The sequence below is a fragment of the Giraffa tippelskirchi genome, chromosome X, assembly GCF_054371585.1.
Source record: "Giraffa tippelskirchi isolate mGirTip1 chromosome X, T2T-mGirTip1v1.2.pri, whole genome shotgun sequence".
NCBI classification, from domain to species: domain Eukaryota; kingdom Metazoa; phylum Chordata; class Mammalia; order Artiodactyla; family Giraffidae; genus Giraffa; species Giraffa tippelskirchi.
This window is the reverse complement of record NC_137289.1, coordinates 81,848,746-81,873,894: the sequence shown is the minus strand read 5'-3', so window position 1 is coordinate 81,873,894 and position 25,149 is coordinate 81,848,746. Positions and strand designations below refer to the sequence as shown.

General features: G+C 37.3%; 1 long non-coding RNA gene across 2 annotated transcripts in view; it reads right to left on the bottom strand.

Annotated features, from left to right (window-relative positions):
- Positions 1-671: 671 nt before the first annotated feature.
- LOC145535562 (uncharacterized) overlaps positions 672-25,149 on the bottom strand; it is a 55,009-nt gene continuing 30,531 nt past the window's right edge. For both annotated transcript variants that reach the window (XR_014075472.1, XR_014075471.1), the window contains exons 2-3: positions 20,301-21,450; positions 672-1,909 (exon numbers count right to left, since the gene is read on the bottom strand). This is a non-coding gene — a long non-coding RNA (uncharacterized LOC145535562). The remainder of the gene's footprint in view (positions 1,910-20,300; positions 21,451-25,149) is intronic.

The following is a 25,149-nucleotide window of genomic DNA, read 5'->3' as shown; positions in this document are numbered from 1 at the left end:
TTAGGTCTTTAATCCAATTTGAGTTTATTTTTGTGTATGATGTTAAGGCATGTTCTAATTTCATTTATCTGTAACTGCCCAGTTTTTCCAGCACCACTTATTGAAGAGACTATCTTTTCTCCATTGTATATTCTTGCCTCCTTTGTCATAGTTTAGGTGATCATAAGTGTGGGGGTTTATTTCTGGGATTTCTGTTGCATTGATGTATATTTCTGTATTTGTGCCAGCACCATACTGTTTTGATGACCATAGCTTTGTATGGGAATCCTCCAGGCAAGAATACTAGAGTGGGTTACCATGCCCTCCTCCAGGGGATCTTCTTGACCCAGGGATCGAATCTGTATCTCTTATGTCTCTCACACTGGCAGATGAATTCTTTACCTTTAGCCTCACCTAGGAAGTCCTTTTCTCCTCCGGTAGGTTTATTCCTAAGTATTTTATTCTTTTTGTTGCAATGGTAAGTGGGGTTTTCTCCCCTTGGTTTCTCTTTCTGATCTTTCATTGTTAGTGTATAGGAATGCAAAAGATGTCTGTGTATTAATTATGTATCCTGAAACTTTACACAATTCATTGGTGAACTCTTGTAGTTTTCTGGTAGCATCTTTGGGATTTTCTATGTATAGTATGATGTCATGTGCAAACAGTGACCGTTTTACCTCTTCCAATTTGGATTTCTTTTATTTCTTTTTCTTTTCTGATTGCCATGGCTAGGACTTCCAAAACTGTGAGCAAGGCCTCCTTTTCTTTGTGGTTGTTACTGCTTAGTCAGAGGCTGGGTGTGTTCCCTAGTTGTTGGAGTAGAGGCCCTGGATCTGTTTCTTAACTGTGTTTCTATAATAATATGCAATATGAATTAGGCAAGATTGTAGCACTCCCTGTTCACCTGCAGATGTGTTCTATCGTGTTCCCTCTTGCCCATTGTGTAGGTTCACGAAGTACACTGTTGTTGGTGCTGCTCTTGGTCCCACCTTAACTGTGGGTGTGCCAGCAATTGGCCCTGGTGGCTCTCAGGCATTGTTTTCACCAGGCCACTGGTGCAGTTCCACTGAGGTCAGGCCCCAGGACTTCAGTAGTCATGCACCTGGATTCACTGTGGAAAGTATGGAGACAGCTCATACCTGGAGGCAGCTCAGTCTCTGGCCTGGACTAGCCTTTTCATGTATGTGCCCACAAAGCTCATGGCTGCTAAAGCCAGACCTATCTCAGCTGCAGAAACACTTTGTACTTTTGGATGTTTTGAAGGTGTTGAATTAAAAAGCTGTCAGCATAAGTGTAACTCCATCGTTCACACATCCATGAGGAGTGATTTCAGTTCTTCTTTAGTTATCCAACCACTGGGGCTCAGCTGTGGTTTCAGCCCATCTCTGCACGTGTTCCTGCCACCAGAGTCTGCTTCAGAGGTTGCTGGAGCACTTGAAGCCAACAGCAGTCCTCTCCCAGGATTTGCTCTCCAAATGCCACATTTCAGCACCCCACCCTGCTGTGCACCAGTGGACACCCACAGCAGACTGGGGCATGCAGCACTGTGACATGGACCATCTGTATAGGTCTCACTCTGTTCTGCCTGCCACAATTCAGTTGATGTATTCTCCTCAAATATTCCCTGAATCTCCCTTTCTCTCCCAGTTAATCTCCTCATGGGTGAAGGGGTTTCCTCAGATGCAGGAACCTCTCCTCACCTTCTGCTCCCCACCAGGGGCACAGGTCCCATCCTGCTTCTTCTCCTCTTCCTTTTCCCTTCTTTCTTTTGTCCTACCAGTTATATGGGGATCTTTCTTGTCCTTTTAGTAGTCCAAGGTCCTCTGCTAGTGTTCAGAAGGTGCTCTGTGAGAACTGTTCCACTTGTAGATGTATTCTTGATGTGTTTGTAGGGAGAGATGAACTTCACATCCTCCTACTCCTCTGAAATCTTAGAAAAATAAAAATTAAAGTTATTAGCTTTCCCCATAAATTACTTTCTCTTCCTGAATTTATCACAGTTTTATGGGTTATAAACATTTATAACTATAAAACATTGTTTTATCGGTTATAAGGTTAAGATTCTTGAGATCATCTTTAATTTTTTACTCTATGTTCAGGTGACCTATAATATCACATTCACTCCATGCAGTTCCTCAAAAATAATTTATGTGTTTTTTTTTAACCATTGCAGATGCCATGTCCTTTTTAACGTGCCTGTTGTCTTCTGTGGTTGAAACTCTATCTAAAATTGCATCTCTTTTGGGAAGCACTTCCCAAGTATTCCAACTAGAAGCATTCTCTCTACCAGAGATAATGCAACAGTACGTTAGTATCATTTGAGTATTTGTCTTATTTTTCCACCCAATTATATTTTCCTGGAGGGCAATGACATTGTCTTATATTTATTTGTGGATAATCTCCCATATAGCATAGAATTTCAAAAATTACATACATGGGTGCTTAGTGAATGTACTAAACCAACACTATATGATGTTGAAGAGAAGCTCTGTTTGATTCAGAGAACATAATGTAGACAAAGGGGAATATGAAGTTTTGTGAGAAAAAATTGTCATATTTATAGCCAGATATCACACTTTAAAGCCATTTAGATATTTTTTTGAAGACTGTCATCAGAGAATCACCCTATCTTCTTTCCTCTGAAAAGCAGTGAAGTAATTTACAAAATAATATATCAAGTCATCATAACCACATTTTGTTACTCAAGATAAGAAGAATATGTTCAACCTTAAAATATTTTAAATTATAAATAGCTTCTTTTTGTTATAGGAATCAAAAGAACACAGAAAGTTAATCAGAGGAAAAATGTAACAACCAATCAGTACAGTTCAGTTGCTCAGTCGAGTCCGACTCTTTGAGACCCCATGGACTGCAGCATGCCAGGCGTCCCTGTCCATCATCAATTCCCAGAGTTTGCTCAAAATCATGTCTACTGAGTCGGTGAGGCCATCCAACCATCTCATCTTCTGTCATCCCGTTCTCCTCCTGCCTTCAGGCTTTCCCAGAATCAGGGTCTTTTCAAAGGAATCAGTTCTTTGCATCACGTGATCAAAGTACTGAAGTTTCAGCTTCAGCATCAGTCCTGCCAGTGAATATTCAGGACTGATTTCCGTTAGGATTGACTGGTTGGATCCTCTTGCAGTCCGAGGGACTTTCAAGAGTCTTCTCCAACACGACAGTTCAAAAGTATCAATTCTTTGGCGCTCAACATTCTTTATGGTACAACTCTCACATCCATATATGACTAGTGGAAAAACCATAGCTTTGACTAGACAGACCTTTATTGACAAAGTAATGTCTCTGCTTTTTAATATGCTGTCTAGGTTGGTCTTAGGTTTTCTTCCAAGGAGCAAGCATCTTTTAATTTCATGGCTGCAGTGATTTTGGAGCCCCCCAAATTAAATTCTGTCACTATTTCCATTGTTTCTCCATCTATTTGCCATGAGGTGATTGGACCACATGCCATGATCTTAGTTTCCTGAATGTTGAGTTTTAAGCCAGCTTTTCACTCTCCTCTTTCACTTTCATAAAGAAGCTCTTTAGTTCTTCTTTGCTTTCTGCCATTAGTGTGATGTCATCTGCATATCTGAGGTTATTGATATTTCTCCCGGCAATCTTGATTCCAGCTTGTGGTTCATCCAGTCCAGCATTTCTCATGATGTATTCTGCATATAAGTTAAATAAGCAGGGTGACAATATACAGCCTTGACGTACCCTTTTCCTATTTGGAATCAGTCTGTTGTTCCATGTCTAGTTCTAACTGTTGCTTTTGAACTGCATACAGATTTCTCAAGAGGCGGGTCAGGTGGTCTGGTATTCCCATCCCTTTAAAAAATTTCCACAGTTTGTTGTGATCCACACAGTCAAATGCTTTTGCAGAGTCAATAAAACAGAATGATTAGATTTTTTCCTGGAATACTCTTGCTTTTTTGATGATCCAATGGATGTTGGCAATTCAATCTCTTGTTTCTCTGCCTTTTCTAAATCTAACTTGAACATCTGGAAGTTCACGGTTCACATACTGTTGAAGCCTGACTTGGAGAATTTTGAGCATTACTTTGCTAGCATGTGAGATGAATGCAATTGTGCATTGGTTTGAGCATTCTATGGCCTTGCCTTTGTTTGGGATTGAAATGAAAACTGAACTTTTCCAGTCCTGTGGCCACTGCTGAGGTTTCTAAATTTGCTGGAATATTGAGTGCAGCACTTTCGCAGCATCATCTTTTAGGATTTGAAATAGCTCAACTGGAATTCCATCATTTCTACTAGCTTTTTAATAGTGATGCTTCCTAAAGCCCACTTCACTTCACATTCCAGGATGTCTGGCTCTAAGTGAGTGATCACACCATCATGATTATCTGGGTCATGAAGATCTTTTTTGTATAGCTCTTCTGTGTATTCTTGCCACCTCTTCTTAATATCTTCTGCTTCTGTTAGGTCCATACCAATTCTGTCCTTTTTTGAGCACATCTTTGCATGAAATGTTCCCATGGTATCTCTGATTTTCTTGAAGAGATCGCTAGTCTTTCCAACTCTATTGTTTTCCTCTATTTCTTTGCATTGATCACTGAGGAAGGCTTTCTTATTTCTCCTTGATAATCTTTGGAATTTTGCATTCAAATCGGTATATCTTTCATTTTCTTCTTTGCCCTTTGCTTCTCTTCTTTTCACAGCTATTTCTAAGGCCTCCTCAGACAGTCAGTTTAACATTTATTTTTCTTGGGGATGCTCTTGATCATTGCCTCCTGTACAATGTCATCCATCGTTCTTCAGGCACTCGTCTTTTAGTTCTAATACCTTGAATCTATTTCTCACTTCCACTGTATCATTGTAAGGGATTTGATTTAGTTCATACCTGAATGGTCTAGTGGTTTTCCCTACTTTCTTCAATTTAAGTCTGACATTGCCAATAAGGAGTTCATGATGTGAGGCACAGTCAGCTCCTGGTCTTGTTTTTACTGACTGTATAAAGCATCTTCATCTTTGGCTGCAAATAATATAATCAATCTGATTTCAGTATTGACCATCTGGTGATTGTCATATGTAGCATCTTCTCTTGTGTTGTTGGAAGACGGTGTTTACTATGACCAGTGTGCTCTCTTGGCAAAACTCTGTTAGCCTTTGCCCTGCTTCATTCTCTACTCCAAGGCCAAATATGCCTGTTACTCCAGGTATTTCTTGACTTCCTACTTTTGCACTTCCGTCTCCTATAATGAAAAAGACAACTTTTTTGGGTGTTAGTTCTAGAAGGTGTTGTATGTCTTCATATAACCATTCAACTTCAGCTCCTTCAGCATTAATGGTAGGAGCATAGACTTGGATTACTGTGATATTGAATGATTGTCCTTGGAAACGAACAGAGATCATTCTGTTGTTTTTGAGATTGCATTTGAGTACTGCATTTTGGACTCTTTGTTGATGATGATGGCTACTCCATTTCTTCTAAGGGATTCTTACCCACAGTAGTAGATATAATGGTCATCTGAGTTAAATTCACCCATTCCACTCCATTTTAGTTCACTGATTCCTAAAATGTCAATATTCACTCTTACCATCTCCTGTTTGACCACTTTCAATTTGCCTTGATTCATGGACCTAACATTCCAGGTTCCTATGCAATATTGCTCTTTACAGCATCAGACTTTGCTTCCATCACCAGTCACACCCACAACTGGGTTTTGATTTTGCTTTGGCTCTGTCTCTTCATTGTTTCCAGAGTTATTTCTCCACTCTTCTCCAGTAGCATATTGGGCACCTACCAACCTTGGGAGTTCATCTTTCAGTGTTCTATATTTTTTGCCTTTTCATACTGTTCATGGGTTTCTCAAGGCAAGAATACTGAAGTGGTTTGCCTTTCCCTTTTCCAGTGAACCATGTTTTGTCAGAACTCTCCACCATGACCTGTCCGTTCTGGGTGGCCCTACATGGCATAGCTCATAGTTTCATTGAGTTAGACAAGGCTGTGGTCCATGTGATCAGATTGGTTAGTTTTCTGTGACTGTGGTTTTCAATCTGTCTGCCCTCTGATGGAGAAGGATAAGAGGCTTATGGAAGCTTCCTGATGGGAGAGACTGACCGAGGGGGAAACTGGGTCTTGTTCTGATGGACAGGGTCATGGTCAATAAATCTTTAATGGAGTTTTCTGTTGATTGGCAAGGCTGTGTTCCCTCCCTGTTATTTGACCTGTGGCCAAACTATGGTGGAGATAATGAAGATAATGGCGACTTCCTTCAAAAGGAAGGGACAATAATATTAAGGGACTTTAACACTCCATGCACAGCAATGGACAGATAACCCACACAGAAAATTAATAAGGAAACACAAGCATTAAACCACACATTAGACCAATGGACATAATTGATATCTTTAGGACATTCCATCCCAAAACAACAGAATACTATTTTTTTTTTCTCACATGCACAGAGAACATTCTCTAGTATAGATCACATTGGGTCACAAATCAAGCCTCAGTAAGTTTAAGAAAATTGAAATTGTACCAAGCATCTTTTCTACAATTCTATGAGATTAGATATCAATTACAGGGAAAAAAATTAAAAACACAACACATTGAGGCTAAAGAATGCACTTCTAAGTAAGCAAGAGGTCACTGAAGAAATCCAAGAGGAAATAAAAAAAAATATACCTTGAGACAAATGACAATGAAAACATGATGACTCAAAACCTATGAGATTCAACAAGAGCAGTTCTAAGAAGGAAGTTTATATCAATACAAGCCTACTTCAAGAAATGAGAAAAAACATCAAATGAGCAACCTAACCTTACACCTAAATCAACTGGAAAAGAAGAACAATACCCCCAGTTAGTAGAATGAAAAAAATCATAAACATCAAAGTAGAAATAAATGAAAAATAAATGAAAGAAACAATAGCAAAAATCAATAAAACTAAAAGCTGGTTGGTTGAGAAGATGAACAGAATTGACAAACCATTAGATAGACTCACTGAGAAAAAAGAGAGAAGATTCAAGTCAACAAAATTAAAAACAAAAAAGAATTTACAACAGACAAAGCATAAATATAAAGAATCATAAGAAAAAACTATGAGCAAATATATACCAATAAAATGGACAACCTGGGAGAAATGGACAAATTCTTAGAAAAGTTCTACCTTCCAAGACTGAAACAGGAAGAAATAAAAAATATCAACAGACCAGTAACAAGCACTGAAATAGAAACTCTGATCAAAATCTTCCAACAAACAAAGGATCAAGGCCAGATGGCTTCACAGGCCAATTCTATCTAATGTCTAGAGAAGAGATAACATCTTTCCTTCTTCAAAAATTTGCAGAGGGTGGAACACTCCTAAGTTCATTCTACAAGGCCATCATCACCCCGATGCCAAAACCAGACAATATATCACAGAAAAAAAGATTACAGGCCAATATCATTGATGAAGAAAGATCAAAAAAATCCTCAACAAAATACTAGTAAACAGAATCCAACAACACATTGAAAGGATCATATACCATACAGTCCATGAGTTCAGAAAGAGTCAGACACTATTAAGCATGCACACACTACTACTACTACTACTACTACTACTACTACATCATGATCAATGGGGATTTTCCCAGGGATGCAAGGATTCTACAGTATACACGAACCAATCAATGTGATATATAAACATATTGAAAGATAAAAACCATATGATCATCTCAATAGATGCAGAAAAAGCTTTTGACAAAATTCATCACCCATTTATGATGAAAGCTCTCCAGAAAAATGGGCATAAAAGGAACCTACCTCAAAATAATAAAGGCTATATACGACAAACCCACAGCAAACATTATTTTCAATGTTGAAAAACTGAAAGTGTTTCTCTAAGATCAGGAACAAAGACAATGGTGCCCAGTCTTGCCACTATTACTCAGCATAGTTTTGGAAGTCCTAAGAAAAGCAACCAGAGAAGAAAAAAAAAAAAAAAAGGAATCCAGACTGGAAAAGAAGAAGTAAAACTCTAACTGTTTGCAGATGACATGATACTATTCATACAAAACCCCAACAATGTCACCAGAAAATTACTAGAGCTGATCAGTTAATTTAGTATAGTTGTAGGATATGAAACTAATACACATAAATCCCTTCCCTTCCTATACACTAACAATAAAAATCAGAAAGACAAATTAAGGAAACAATCCCATTCGCCATTGCAACAAAAGGAACAAAATACATAGGAATAAAACTATCCAAGGAGATACCAGATCTTTATAAAATCTTATAGAAAACTATAAGACATTGATGAAAGAAATCAAAGGTAACATAAACAGATGGAGAGATATATCATGTCTTGGATTGAAAGAATCAATATTGTGAAAATAACTAAACTACACAAAGCAATATGCAGATACTACACAGTCTTTATCAAATTACCAATGGAACTTTTATAGAACTATAACAAAAACATTTACAATTTGTATGGAAACACAAAAGACCCTAAATAGCCAAAGAAATCTTGAGAAAGAATAATGGGGCTGGAGGAATTCTGCCTTTCTGTCTTCACAATATACTACAAAGTGACAGTAATCAAGACAGCATGGCATGGCATAAAAACAGAAATATAGATCAATGGAACAAAGAAGAGAGTCCAGAGATAAATTCAGGCACCTATGCACTTTATCTTTGACAAAGGAGGCAATAGTATATAATGGAGAAAAGACAGTCTCTTCAGAAAGTGGTGCTAGGAGAAGTGGAGAGCTACATATAAAAGAGTGAAATTAGTGCACTTCCTAACACTGTACACAAAAATAAACTCAAAATGGATTGAAGATATAAATGTAAGGCCAGAAATCATGAAACTCTTAGAGGAAAATACAGGCAGAACACTCTTTGACATACATCACAGCAAGATCCCCTTGACCCACCTCCTATGTGTCCTTGGTCATTCAATCATGTCTGACTTTTTGAAACACCATGGACTGACACCTACCAGGCTCCTCTGCCCATTGAATATTTCAGACAAGGATACTGGAATGAGTTGTCATTTCCTCCTCTAGGGGATCTTTCTGGCCCAAGGATCAAACCTGCATCTCTTGCATCTCCTGCACTGGCAGGCAGATTATTTACCACTGCTTCATGGACCCACCTCCTAGAGTAATGGAAATGAAGGCAAAAATACACAAGGGGGACCTGATTAAACTTAAAAACTTCATCACAACAAAGGAAACCATAAACAAGAAGAAAAGGAAACCTCAGAATGGGAGAAAATAATTCAAAATGAAACAAGCTACAAATGATTAATCTCTAAAATATACAAGCAGTTCATGCAGCTCAATACTGGAAAAATAAACAATCCAATCAACAAAAATGGACAGAAGACCTAAATAGACATTTCTCCAAAGAAGACATACAGAAGGCCAACAAATACATGAAAAGATGCTCAACATTGCCCATTATTAGAGAAATGCAAATAAAAACTACAATACAGTATCACTTCACACTGGTTAGTATGACCATCTTCAAAAAATCTACAATGATTAAATGCTGGAGAGGGTGTGGAGAAAAGAAAACTGGCTTGCATTGCTGTTGGGAATATAAATTGATACAGTCACTATGGAGAATTTTGGCCACCCGATGAGAAGAGCTGACTTACTGGAAAAGACCCTGATGCTGGGAAATATTGAAGGCAGGAGGAGAAGGGGATAACAGAGGATGAGATGGTTGGATGGCATCACCGACTCAATGGATATGAGTTTGAGCAAGCTCCGGGAGATGGTGAAGGACAGGGAAATCTCACGTGCTGCAGTCCATGGGGTTGAAAAGTGTAAGACATGACTGAGTGACTGAACAACATCAACTATGGAAAGTAGTATGGAGATTCCTTAAAAAAAAAAAAAAAACTAGGAATAAAACTATCATATGACCCAGAAATCCCACTGCTGGGCATAAACCCTGTGGAAACCATAATGGAAAAATACACATATATCCCAGTGTTTTTGTAGCACTATTTACAATAGCCAGGACCTGGAAGGAACTTAGATGTTTCTGAACAGATGAATGGATAAAGAATCTGTGGTATATGTATACAATGGAACGTTACTCAGCCATAAAAAGAAATAGATTTCAGCCAGCTGAACTGAGATGGATGAACCTAGAAATGGTTATACAGAGTGAAATAAGTCAGAAAGAGAAAGTCACATACTGTATATTAACAAACATATATGGAATCTAGAGAAATGGTACTGATGAATCTATTAGAGGGTAGGAATAGGGACGAAGTTATAGAGAACAAACTTGTGGACACAGTGGGGGAAGGAGAGGGTGGGACAAACTGGGAAAGTAACATTGAAATATATACATTACCATATGTAAAATAGATAGCTAACGGGAAGGTGCTGTATGACACGGGGAGCTTAACCTGGTACTCTGTGACAACCTACGGAGTAGGATGGTGTGAGAGGTGGGAGGCAGATTCAAGAGGGAGGATATATATATATATATATATATATATATATACCTGAAAACAACAAAAGACCTATATATAGAAAACTATAAAACACTGATGAAAGAAATCAAAGAGGACACAAATAGATGGAGAAATATACCATATTCATAGATTGGGAGAATGAATATAGTAAAAATGAGTATACTACCCAAAGCGTTCTACAGATTCAATGCAATCCCCATCAAGCTATCAATGGTATTTTTTAGAGAACTAGAACAAATAATTTCACAATTTGTATGGAAATACAAAAAACCTTGTATAGCCAAAGCATCTTGAGAAAGAAGAATGGAACTGGAGGTATCAACCTGCCTGACTTCAGGCAATACTACAAAGCTACAGTCATCAAAACAGTATGGTAGTGGCACAAGGACAGAAATATAGATCAATGGAACAAAATAGAAAGCTCAGAGATAAATCCACGCACCTATGGACACCTTTGACAAAGGAAGTAAGAATATACAATGGAGAAAAGACAATCTCTTTAACAAGTGGTGATGGGAAAACTGGTCAACCACTTGTAAAAGAATGAAACTAGAACACTGTCTAGCACCATACACAAAAATAAACTCAAAATGAATTAAAGATCTAAATGTAAGACTAAAGACTATAAAACTCCTAGAGAAAAATATAGGCAAAACACTCTCTGACATAAATCACAGCAGGATCTTCTATGACCCACCTCCCAGAGTAATGGAAATAAAAGAAAAAAATAAACAAATGGGACCTAATTAAACTTAAAAGCTTTTGCACAACAAAGGAAACTGTAAGCAAGGTGAAAAGACAGCCTTCAGAATGGGAGAAAATAATAGCAAATGAAGCAACTGATAAAGAATTAAATTCAAAAATATACAAGCAAATCCTGCAGCTCAATTCCAGAAAAATAAACGACCCAATCAAAAAATGGGCCCAAGAACTAAACAGGCATTTCTCCAAAGAAGACATAGAGACGCCTAACAAACACATGAAAAGATGCTCAACATCACTCATTATCAGATCAATGTAAATCAAAACCACAATGAGGTACCATCTTACACTGGTCAGAATGGCTGCTATCAAAAAGTCTACAAACAGTAAATGCTGGAGAGGGTGTGGAGAAAAGGGAAGCCTCTTACACTATTGGTGGGAATGGAAACTAGTACAGCCACTATGGAGAACAGTGTGGAGATTCCTTAAAAAACTGGAAATAGAACTGCCATATGACCTTGCAACCCCACCGCTGGGTATACACACCAAGGAAACCAGAATTGAAAGACACGTGTACCACCACATTCATTGCAGCATTGTTTACACTAGTTAGGGCATGGAAGCACCATAGATGTCCTTTGGCAGACAAATGGATAAGAAAGCTGTGGTACATATATACAATGGAATATTACTCAGCTATTAAAAAGAATACATTTGAATTAGTTCTAATGAGGTGGATGAAACTGGAGTCTATTATACAGAGTGAAGTAAGTCAGAAAGAAAAACACCAATACGGTATACCAACACATATATGTGTAATTTAGAAAGATGGTAACGATGACCCTATATGCGAGACAGCAAAAGAGACACAGAGATAAAGAACAGACTTTTGGACTCTGTGGGAGAGGGCGAGAGTGGGATGATTTGAGAGAATAGCATTGATACATGTATATTACCATATGTGAAATAGATCGCCTGTCCAGGTTCAATGCTTGAGACAGGGCGGTCAGGGCTGGTACACTGGGATGACCTGAGGGATGGGATGGGAGGTGGGTTCAGGATGAGGGACACCCATGGATCATCCATGGCTGATTCATGTCAGTGTGTGGCAAAATCACTACAATATTGTAAAGTGATTAACCTTCAATTAAAATAAATCTTAATCAAAAAATAAATTAAAAAAAGGGAAAAATGAATTGTTTTAAGTTTTCAAATTGAGAAGTGTGAGCCCTTTAATATTCTTTTTCTTTTTCATGGCTGTTTTGGCTATTCTTAGTCTGCCAGGGTTTCATATAAATATTAGGACAACTTGTCCATTTTTCCAAAAATGTTATTTAGCATTTTGTTAGGGATTATATCCATTCTGTAGATCAATTTAGACAATATTGTTATCTCAACAATTTTGATTTTTGATCCATTACCGTGGATTGAATTTCCATTTATTTCAGTCCTTCAACAATCCTTTATATTTTTTAGTGTATATGTCTTATCTTCATCTTGTTGAAGTTCTTCCTAAGCACTTTATTCTTTTGATACTATTGATAATAGAATATTTTTTTCCCTTAATTTCAGTTTTGGACCATTCATTGTTATCATATTAAAATAAAATTGATTTTTATATATTGAACTTTTACAGTCTTGCTGTCCTCATTTATTCCTTTTTTTTTAAGGTAAGAAGTGGATTTATTCAGAGTGATACACGTTTCACAGGCGGAACACAGTCTGTCTCAAAAGACAAAAATGTCCTTGGGAGAAACACACTCCACAGATAGGATGTGGACCATCTCAGAAGGCCCCTAAATATGGATAGTTAGTTTTTATGGTTTATGAGCTAGGTAATTTCATAGACTAAAGAGCAGTTTATTAGGACCCCATGGACTGCAGCATGCCAGGTTTCCTTATCATCCACCATCTCCCAGTGTTTGTTCAAACTCATGTCCATTGACTCAATGACACCATCCAACCATCTCATCCTCTGTCATCCCCTTCTCCTCCTGCATTCAATCTTTCCCAGCATCAGAGTCTTTTCCAATGAGTCAGTTCTTTACACCATGTGGCCAAAGTATTGGAGTATTGGAGTTTCACCTTCTGTTTCAGTCCTTCCAATGAATATTTGGGGTTGGCTTACATTAGGATTGACTAGTTTGATCTCGTAGTCCAAGGAACTCTCAAGAGTCTTCTCCATCCCCACAGTTCAATGGCATCAATACTTCTATGCTCAGCCTTTTTTATTGCCCAGCTCTCATATCTATACATGACTACTGGGAAAACCACAACTTTGGCAATATGAACCTTTGCAGACAAAGTAATGTCTCTGCTTTTTAATATGCTCTCCGGGCTTGTCAAAACTTTTCTTCCAAGGACCAAGCATCTTTTAATTTCATGGCCATATTCACCATATACAGTGATTTTGGAGCCCAAGAAAATAAAGTCTGTCACTGTTTCTATTGTTTCCCCATCTATTTGCAGTGAAGTGACTGGACCAGATGCCATGATCTTCATTTATTGAATGTTGGGTTTTAGGCCAGCTGGAGTGTGAGGTCAAAGGGTCTTAGGAAGCATCACTACAAAAAAACGAGTGGAGGTGATGGAATTCCAGCTGAGCTATTTCAAATCCTAAAAGATGGTGCTGTGAAAGTGCTGCACTTAATATGCCAGCAAATTTTGAAAACTCAGCAGTGGCCACAGGACTGACAAAGTCAGTTTTCATTCCAATCCCAAACAAACGCAATGACAAAGAAAGTTCAGCCTACTGTACAGCTGCACTCATCTCACACGCTAGCAAAGTAATGCTCAAAATTATCCAAGCCAGGCTTCAACAGTACATGAACTGAGATCTTTCAGATGTTCAAGCTGGATTTAGAAAAGGCAGGGAAACCAGAAATCAAATTGCCAACATCTGTTGGATCATTGAAAAAGCAAGAGAATTCCAGAAAAACATATAGTTATGCATCAATGACTATGCTAAAGCCTTTGACTGTGTGGATCACAACAAACTGTAGAAAATTCTTAAACAATGGGAGTACCAGACCACCTTGCCCGCCTCCTGAGAGGATCAACTATTATATTAGTTGATTTGCATATATTGAAGAATCCTAGCATCCTTGGGATAAATCCTGCTATACCATGATGTATGACCCTCTTAATGTGTTGTTGGATTCTGCTAGCATTTTGTTGAGGATTTTTGTATCTATGCTCATCAGTATTGGCCTCTAATTTTATTTTTTGTGTATCTTTGTCTGATTTTGGTATGAGGATAATGGTGGCCTCATAGAATGAGCTTAGTAGTAGTCCTTCCTCTGCAATTTTTTGGAAGTTTGAGAAGAGTAGCTGTTGACTTTTCTCTAAATATTTGATAGAATTCACCTGTGAAGCCATCTGGTCCTTGTCTTTTTTCTGATGGAAGATTTAAGTCATAGTATCAATTTCATTACTTGTGATTGATGTGTTCATATTTTCTCTTTCTTCCTGGTTCAGTCTTAGAAGTTTGTACCTTTCTGAGAATTTGTCCATTTGTTCTAGGTTATATGATTTATTGGTAAATTGTTGCTTGTTGTAATCTCTTATCTTTTCTCCTTTTTATACAGTTCATGGGGATTCTCATGGCACGTATACTGGGGTGGTTTGCCATTCTCTCCTCCAGTGAATCATATTTTGTCAACTATACACATCCATCTTGGGTGGGTCTGTATGGCATGGCTCATAGCTTCATTGAATTATATAATCCCTTTCATCACAACAAGGAAGTGATTCTGAAGGGCCAATAGTTTGGCCACCTGATGTGGACAACCAACTCATTGGAAAAGACTAATGCTGGTAAAGATTGAAGGCAGAAGGAGAAGAGGGTGACAAAAGATGAGATGATTGGATGGCATGAACTTGGGCAAACTCCAGGAAACGGTGGGGAACAGAGAGGCCTGGCATGTTATAGTCCATAGGATCATGAAGAGTCAGACACAACTTAACGACTGAACGACAATATCTTATGATCATTTTTATTTCTCTGGTGTCAGTTGTAACCTCTCCCTTTTCATTTCTAATTTTGTTGATTTGAGTCCATTTCCTTTTTTCCTTTTGTGTATCTTCCCAAAGAACCAGCTTTTGGTTTCATTGAGCTTTCCTTTTTGTTTTTTTCGGCTCTATTTTCTTCTGCTCTGATCTTTATGATATATTTCTTTCTACTAACTTTCGATTTTGTTTCTTCTTTCTCTAGTTGACTTAGGTGTAAGGATAGGTTGTTTATTTGGGATTTTCTTGTTTATTGAGGTAAGTTTTTATTGCTATAAACTTCCCTCTTACAACTACACACACAAGACAGTAGGATAAGAAGAAAGAAGGATGGATCCATAAAAATTCAGAAAATAGTTACCAAAATGACAATACTAAGACATTATCTACCAACAATTACTTTAGATATAAATATGTTAAACTCTCCAATCAAAAGATAAGAATGACTGAATAGATTTTTTAAAAATACCTAAAATCCAATTAGGTGCTGCCTCCAAGATGCTTATACTGAAACTTTAAAGACACACATAGAGAGGGAAGAGATGGAAAAAGATATTTCAAGTATATGGTAACCAAGAAAAACAGAAGTAGTTGTACTTCTATCATACAAAAAATATTCTAAACTTAAAATTTTAAAAAGAGACAAAGAAGCTCATTATACAAGAAGATGAGATGGTTGGATGGCATCACCAACTCTATGGACATGAATTTGAGCAAACTCTGGGAGTTGGTGATAGGGAAGTCTGGTGTGCTGCTGTCCATGGGGTCACAAAGAGTTGGACATGACTGAGCCTCTGAATTGAACTGATATAATGATAAGGGTGTCAGACCAACCAAAAATATGTCAGTGTTTTTCACCCAACATTGAAGTACCTAAATACATAAAGAAAAAATGTAACAGACATAAAAGGAGAAATAAACTGCAATACAATGATAGTGGAGAATTTAATACCTCACTGTCAACAGTGGATAGATCAGACAAAAAATTAATAAGGAAACAGCATATTTGAACTATATAGAACTAATGCACTTAACAGATACATACAGAGCATTTGGTCTGGGATGACCGTGGAATACACATTTTTCTCAAGCACATGTCCAACATTTTCTAAACAGATCATATGTTAGTCCACAAAAGAAGTCTTAGCAAATTCAGGAAGACTGAAAGCAAACCAGGTGTCTTTTCTAATCACAGGAGTATGAAACTAAAACTCAATTACAAGAGGAAAATTGGAAAACAGATGAATGCACAGAAATTAAATAACATTCTTCTGAAAAACCAATGAATCAAAGAAGGCATATACACCGAGGAAACCAGAATTGAAAGAGATGCGTGTACCCCAATGTTCATCGCAGCACTGTTTACAATAGCCAGGACATGGAAGCAACCTAGATGTCCATCAGCAGACGAATGGATAAGGAAGCTGTGGTACATATACACAATGGAATATTACTCAGCCATTAAAAAACAATACATTTGAATCGGTTCTACTGAGATGGATGAAACTGGAGCCCATTATACAGAGTGAAGTAAGCCAGAAAGAAAAACAACAATACAGTATACTAATGCATATATATGGAATTTGAAAGATGGTAACGATAACCCTATATGCGAGACAGAATAAGAGACACAGATGCATAGAACAATTTTATGGACTCTGAGGGAGAAGGTGAGGGTGGGACGTTCTGGGAGAATAGCATTGAAACATGTATATTATCATATGTGAAACAGAACACCATTCCATGTTCGATGCATGAGACAAGGGCTCAGGGCCGGGGCAATGGGATGACCCAGAGGGATGGGATGCGGAGGGAGGTGGGTGGGGGGTCCAGGAAGGGGAACACATGTAAACCCATGGCTGATTCATGTCAATGTATGGCAAAAACTATTACAATATTGTAAAGTAATTAGCCTCCAACTAAAATAAATAAATTTATAAAAAAAAAGAAAAAAAAAACAAAGAAGAAATAAAAAGGGAAATAAAGTATCTTGAAACAAATAAAAATGGAAACACAACATACCAACATTTATGGCATGCATCAAAAGCATTTCTAACAAGGAAGTTTATAAAACATACCTTAATCCCATATAGATCATATCATTTGCAAATCTTTTTTCCCATTTAGTAGGTTGTATATATATTTTTACAGGTGGCGCTAGTAGTAAAGAACCCGTCTGCCAAGGCAGGAGACATAGAGATGCAGGTTCGTTCCCTGGGTTGGAAAGATTCCCTGGAGGAGGACATGGCAACCTACTCCAGTATTCTTGCCTGGAGAAGCCCTGGCAGAGGAGCCTGGTGGGCTATGGTCCACAGAGTCACAAAGAGTTGGACATGACTGAGGTGAGGTGACTTAGCACACACTCATATATATAAATACATAACAAAAATATATTGGTTTGCCTTTCTGGACATCTGGGATCCTTCACCAGTGTTCAAAAGTTATTCTGTGGAAACTGTTCCAGATACAGATGATCTTTTGATGTATTTGTGGGAGAGAAGGTGGTCTCCCCATCCTATTCTTCTGCCATCTGGAGAGAGGGAACACATGTATGCCTATGGCCTATTTATGTTGATGTATGGCAAAAACCATCACAATATTGTAAAGTAACTATCCTCATATATATATATATATATATATATATATGTTGCTATATATATAATGCTATATGGAACTTCCTCGATCAGGGATCAAACTTGTCCTCCATGCAGTGGAAACACGGAGTCTTAACCACTGGATCGTCAAGAAAGTTCAGTAGGTTGCATTTCTGTTTTGTTGATGGTTTCCTTTGCTGTGCAAAAGCTTTTAGGTTTAATTAGGTCTCATTTGCTTATTTTAGCTTTTATTTACTTTATTTTAGGAGATGAATCCAAAAGAACTAATGCTATGATTTATGTCAAAAAGTGTTCCGCCTATGTTTTCCTCTTGAAATTTTATGGTATGCCTTCTTACATTTAAGTCTTTAATTCATTTGGATTTTATTTTTATATTTGGTGTTAAAGAATGTTATAATTTCATTCTATTACATATAATTGCTCAGTTTTTCCAGCACCACTTATTGAAGTCATTTTCTTCTCCATTGTATATTCTTGCCTCCTTTGTCATAGGTTGATTGACCATGCATATATAGGTTTATTTCTGGACTCTATTCTGTTCCATTAATATATATGTCTGTTTTTGTGGCAGTACCATGCTGTTTTGCTTACTATAGCTTTGTGGTATAGTCTGAAATCATGGCACACGGTTGCTTCAGTTCTGATTTTATTTTTCAGGATTATTTTGGCTATTTTGTGTTTCCATACAAATTTTAAAATAACTTCCTCTAAATTTGTGAACAATGCCTTTGATATTTTGACACGGATTGCATTGAATCTGTAGATTACCTGAGTAGTATGTTCATTTTAATCATGTCGAGTCTTTCAATATAAAAACTCAGTATATCTCTCTATCTGTTTTTGTTGTCTTCACATTCTTTTATTAACATTTTACAGTTTTTGGAGTACAGTTCTTTTGCCAGCTTTGGAAGGTTTATTTCTAGGTATTAATTCTACTTAATGCAATGGTAAATATGGTTGTTTCCTTAGTATCTTTCTCTGATATTTCCGTTAGTGCATAGAGATGGCACAGATTTCTGTCTATTAATTTTGTATTATGTAGCTTTACCAAATTCATTGATGAACTCTAGTGGTTTTCTGGTGGTGTTTTTAGGATATTTCTGTGAATAATATGTCATCTGCAAACAGTGACAGTGATACTTCTTTTTCAGTTTGGATTGCTTTTATTTATTTTTTCTCTGATTGCTGTAGTTAGAACTTTCAAAACTATTTTACATAAAAGTGGCAGGAGTGTGCATCCTTGTCTTCACCTGACTTTACAGGTCATGCTTCCAGCTTTTAACCATTGAGAATGATGTTAGCTGTTTGTTTTTCATGGATGGCCTTTGTTATGTTGAGATAGGTTCCCTTTCTGCACACATTCTGGTGAGTTTTTATCATGAATGGATGCTAAATTTTATCAAAAACTTTTTCTGCATCTATTGATATGATTATATATTTTTATTCTTCAATTTGTTAATGTGATGTATCACTTTGGTTGATTTGTAGGTATTGAAAAATCCTTGCATGCCTGAAATAAATCCCACTTGGCTATGGTGTATGATCTTAATGTTTTGTTGGATTTGGTTTGCTAGAATTTTGTTCAGGATTTTTCCATTTGTGGGTAAATATCTTTGTCTGGTTTTGGTATCAGAGTGATAGTGTTTGGATCAATTTTGGATGAATTTGTTCTGCAAATTTTAAGAATAGCTTGAGAAGTATTCATGTCAACTCTTCTCTAAATGTTTGGTAGAATTCACATGTGAAGCCATCTGGTCTGCACTTTTGTTTGTTGGGAGTTTTTAAATCACTAATTCAATTTTTATTGCTGGTAATATTTCTGCTCATATTTCCTATTTCTTTCTGATTCAAATTTGGGATATTGTGCCTTCTCTAAGAATTTGTCAGATTCTGGAGCCTATTATCCAGAGTGAAGTAAGTCAGAAAGAAAAACACCAATACAGTATATTAACATGTATATATGAAATTTAGAAAGATGGTAATGATGACCCTATATGTGATACTGCAAAAGAGATGCAGATATAAAGAACAGGCTTTTGGATTCTGTGGGAGAAGGCAAGGGTGGGATGATTTGAGAGAATAGCACTGAAACATGTATATTACCATATGTGAAATAGATGACCAGTCCAAGTTAGATGCATGAAGCAGGGCACTCAAAGCTAGTGCACTGGGACAACCCAGAGGGATGGGATGGATGGGAAGGGAGGTGGGAGGGGATTCAGGATGAGGGACACATGTGCACCCATGGTTGATTCATGTCAATGTATGGCAAAAAGCCCCACAATATTGTAAAGTAATTAGCCTCCAATTAAAATAAATAAATTAATTAAAAAAGAATTTGTCAGTTTCTTCTAAACTATTTATTTTATAAGCTTATAGTTTTTTTTTATGCAACTCAACATGAAGAAAACAAACAACCTGATTTTAAAACATTGGCAGATTAACTGAATAGATATTTTTCCCAAGAGAAAATGTAGATGGTGAAATGAAAGATACTCAACCCCACTTAACATCAGCAAATGTAAATTAAAATGAAAATGAGATTTAAACTCACACAGGTCAGAATGTTTAACATCAGTTCCGTTCAGGTCAGTCACTCAGTCCATTGGCAACCCCATGGACTGCAGAACGCCAGGTTTCCTTGTCCATCATCAACTTCTGGAGCTTGAGGCCCACTTGACTTTGCATTCCAGGATGTCTGGCTCTAGGTGAGTGATTACAATAGCATGATTATCTGGGTCATGAAGATATTTTTTTGTATAGTTCTGTGTATTCTTGTCACCTCTTCTTAATATCTTCTGCTTCTGTTAGGTCCATACCATTTCTGTCCTTTATTGTGCCCAATCTTCACATGAAATATTCCCTTTGTATCTCCAATTTTCTTGAAGAGATCTCGAGTCTTTCCCATTCTATTGTTTTCCTCTATTTCTTTGCATTGATCAGTGAGGAAGGTTCTCTTATCTTTCCTTACTCTTCTTTGGAACTCTGCATTCAGATTGGTTTATCTTTTTTTTTCTCCTTTGCTTTTAGCTTTTCTTCTTTTCATAGCTATTTGTAAGGCCTCCTGAGACAACCGTTTTGCCTTTTTGCATTTCTTTTTCCTGGGGATGGTCTTGATCACTGCCTCCTGTACAATATCATGAATCTCTGTCCATAGTTCTTCAGGCACTCTGTTTATCAGGTCTAGTCCCTTAAATCTATTTCTCACTTCCACTGTATAACCGTAAGGGGTTTGACTTACCTGAAAGGTCTAGTGGTTTTCCCTACTTTCTTCAATTTAAGTCTGAATTTGGCAATAAGGGGTTCATTATCTGAGCCACAGTCAGCTCCCAGTCTTGTTTTTGCTGACTGTATAGAGCTTCTCCATCTTTGACTGCAAAGAATATAATCAATCTGATTTCAGTATTGACCAACTGGTAATGTCCATTTGTAGAGTCATCTCTTGTGTTGTTGGAAGAGGGTGTTTGCTATGGCTACCATCAAAAAGGACACAAATAATAGATGTTGGCAAGGATAAAGTGAAAACTGTACACTATTGGCTGTTGTTGTTCAGTTGCTCTGTCATGTCCGACTCTTTGTGATCCCATGGACTGCAGCACACCAGTCTTCCCTGTCCTTCACCATCTTCAGAGCTTGCTCAAACTCATATACATTGAGTCAATGATGCCATCCAACCATCTCGTTCTCTGTTGTCCCATTCTCCTCTGTAAGAAAGTAAATTTTCACTGTGGAAAACAGTAACAAGGTTTGTCAAAAAATTAAAAATATAACTACCATATAAACAAAGCAATTCCACTCTTGGGTATGTATCTGAAAAAAACCAAAAATGGTAATTCAAAAAGATATGTGAAAGAGAACAAGATGGTGGAAGAGTAGATGGAAGTGGAATACATCTCTTTCCACGGATTCATCAGGAATACACCTTCAGACACAAAAGAGTTTGCAGAACATAAGCTGATAGCAGGTAGGAGTACCTGACGACTGGAATAGAACCACACAAAACTTGGTAGGATAAAGGAAGTAGGGGGTAAAGAGCAGAGTTAGTGTGATTGGACCTTCCCTTGGCAGGTGGAAGAACTGAAGCAGGGATCTGATCCCCATATTGGGGCAATTTTTTGGGACAGAGGAGAAACATTTGAGGCTGAGTGAAATAGCTGATCAGTGACAGTCTAAATGGAATGAGAACCACACAGAAAATCCTTGCCACAACCATACGTACCCCAGACAGAGATGTGGGTCCCCTAGAAGCACAGCAGGTGGGAGGTGGAGCATAAGGGTTGTGGAGCAATCCCAGGGTGAATCCCCATGGACAGAGAAGCCTGGTAGGCTACAGTCCATGGGGTCGCAAAGAGTTGGCCACGACTGTGCGATTATGCACACACCTGTGGTCCAGGGGTTAGGACTTGGCACTTTCACTGCCGGAGCCTGGGTTTGATCCCTGGTTAAGGAACTAAAATCCTGCAAGCTGGAGGCCAAAAAAAAAAAAAGGAAATCGATGATCTGGTGATTTCACTTTGGATATATATCTGAGGTAGAAATAGGATTTATTGAGGTACAAATTACTAGGCAGTCAGTGTAGAACTCTGAGAGCTCAGTCTTGTTTTCAGTAAACATCCTGTTCCATTGTTCTGAATTCCTGGAATGTGTCTATAGTCTGAAAATTATCATCACTCAGATCCAGGAAAAGGCAATAATTTATCTCTGTTCCATATGCTTGATGGAAAAACAACTGGTGATCATTAATCTTAAGTCCATACATCTGGTCCATGATAAAATGGCCAGAGGGCATAAAAAAGGCTGGTGACTTAATCTAAGGATCTAGAGAAGCCATAATGATGTTAAGTTAAATATCTTGACCTTTAAATTGATTGGTTAGAAATAATGTGATTTAAAGAAGGATATAAAAACTGCTATAAGTCCCACCCGTGGGTACTCTTTACCCCCTCTTAGTGTCTATGCTGAGTGCTTTGTACTTTCCTCCTCTTTAATAAATCCTATTTGCTTGCTACTGGGAGTGAATGCTTGTGTGTTTGTGGATTCCATTCTTTGGCTCCATGGACAAGAACTCAGATTCCCATCTCAAAATGACTATCAAAGTAATATCCACACCCCCATGTTCATTGAAGTATTATTTTTAATAGCCAAGACACAGAAACAACCTAGACATCCATCAACAAGTGTATGAACAAAGGAAACATGATATATATATGTGTGTGTGTGTATATATATATATATATATATATATATATATATATATATATATATATAATGGAATCCTATTTATTCATAAAATGAAGAAAATCCTGTCATTTGTGCCAATATGGACGAATCTTGAGGACATTATGCTAAATGAAATATGTCAGGCAGAGAAAGACAAATATTGTATGACCTCACTTAAATATTAAATCTTAAAAACAAACAACCTCCTGCTCCCCTGAAAAACTCACCTAGCTTACAGAAGAAGTAATCAGACATTTGGTTTACCAGAGGTGGGTGGAAAATTATGGAATTAGATAAAGAATGTCAAAAGAATAAAAGGTAAAAACTTTGTTATAAGATAAATAAGTATTGGTGATGCAATGAACAACATAATGACTATAGTTAACACTACACTGTAGTATATTTGAAAGTTTTTGAGAAAGTAAGTCATAAAATTCTCATCACAAGGAAAAACATTTTTTATCTCTTTTAATCTACATGAAATGATGGATTTAACTATACTTATTATGGTAATCATTTCACAATATGTTTGTCAGGTCATTATGATATACATCTTAAAGTTATATAGTACTGTATCTCAATTATATACCTCAATAAAATTGAAAGGAACAAAAAGATGCCTCATGTAGCGGAGGTAGGGTCCAAGGCTTGTCTGCCAGATTTGATGGTGCTTTGGTCTGCAGGATGACACCTGGACATAGAGAACCCTCCAGAATTTTCTGTTAGCATTAGATGTGAAAATATTCATCTCTAGAGCTATATAAGTTTAATGTATGGTAGTTTATACTCTCACAGTGGCAGCCCTGATCAGTTGAGGAGAGTTTTATGGACCCATGGTACTCCTTCAGGTATTCTGATTTCTGGATGAGCCTTAATCATCCAACTTTGTTATCCAGAGAACAGCTGGCCGCAACCAATTCCAAAACCAAACAAGCACAGGTAGGCAGAGTTATTGATACCTATTCTATCACTTTACTTTTCATTTCTTTATTATTCTCTTATTCTTTTCCTTTTTATTTATTTATTTTTTGTAAATGCATTTTATTCCTCTTTTACTGTTTTCCTTTCCTTTAAGTTAATCAAGCTTATATTGTTCACACATTTACATGCACTTCTCTACCAGCGGAAGTTCCCCTACCATATCTCCTCAACAAAGTGCCACTAATACTTGACATCCCCTTGAATACGAGGTTCAGGCAGCATTAATCTCATATATGGTGTCACACCTCATTTTTCTATGCCAGATCCAAGCTTCATTTAGGTGAAACTTATTTATATGTAAATAAGGATCCTAATATCATTATGAACACTTCTTTTAGCATGACAATGAGGAAAATAAAAAAAAAAGAAATGTGTTACTCAGCAACTTGGATAATGTGAAGTTTAGAAACAATTTTCAGCTTTTTAAAGAGAAATTAATGTAAAACAAATACTCAAAACAGAGAAATCTTTCTCTCAGCATAACATGTTTTATGTTTTAAAACACTATTTCTAATAGAAGAGGTAGAAAACTGGTATCTGAAACATCAAGTCTGTTTTAAAGCAATCAATACCTCTTGCTGTTTATGGCCTGCCAAAGCCCAGTCCAGGTTTAGTTAAAGAATGTACCCTGAAGGAGTCAACCTTATTTCTCATGCTTTTTTTTTTTTTTTTTAAAGAAAATTAGAACAGAAACCTTAAGCATAAAAGCAGAGTCCAGGTCATAAACTTTCAATCAGTGCTAACTCTACAACTGAGATCTTTTTCTAAATTACCTTGGCTCTTCATGGCAGTTTAGTGACCCCCTTCTGAATTTTCCTGCATCATGTTAGCCTTGGGCTGACCACTTGGTTTTGATCTTCCTGGAGAACTGATTCCACTCACCGACTTATCCAGCACCTGACCTTCATTGTTCAGTCACCCAGTCATGTTTGACTCTCTAAGATTCCATGGACTGAAGCACGCCAGGCTTCCTTGTTCTCACTATCTCCTGAAGTTGGCCCAAGTTCATGTCTATTGCATCCGTGATGCCATCCAGCCATCTCATCCTCTGATGCCCTCTTCTCCTTCTGCCCTAAATCTTTCCCAGAATCAGGGACTTTTCCAATGAGTCAGCTGTTCACATCAGATGACCAAAATACTGGAGTTTCAACTTCAGCATCAGTCCTTTCAATGAGTATTCAGGGTTTATTTCCCTTAAGATT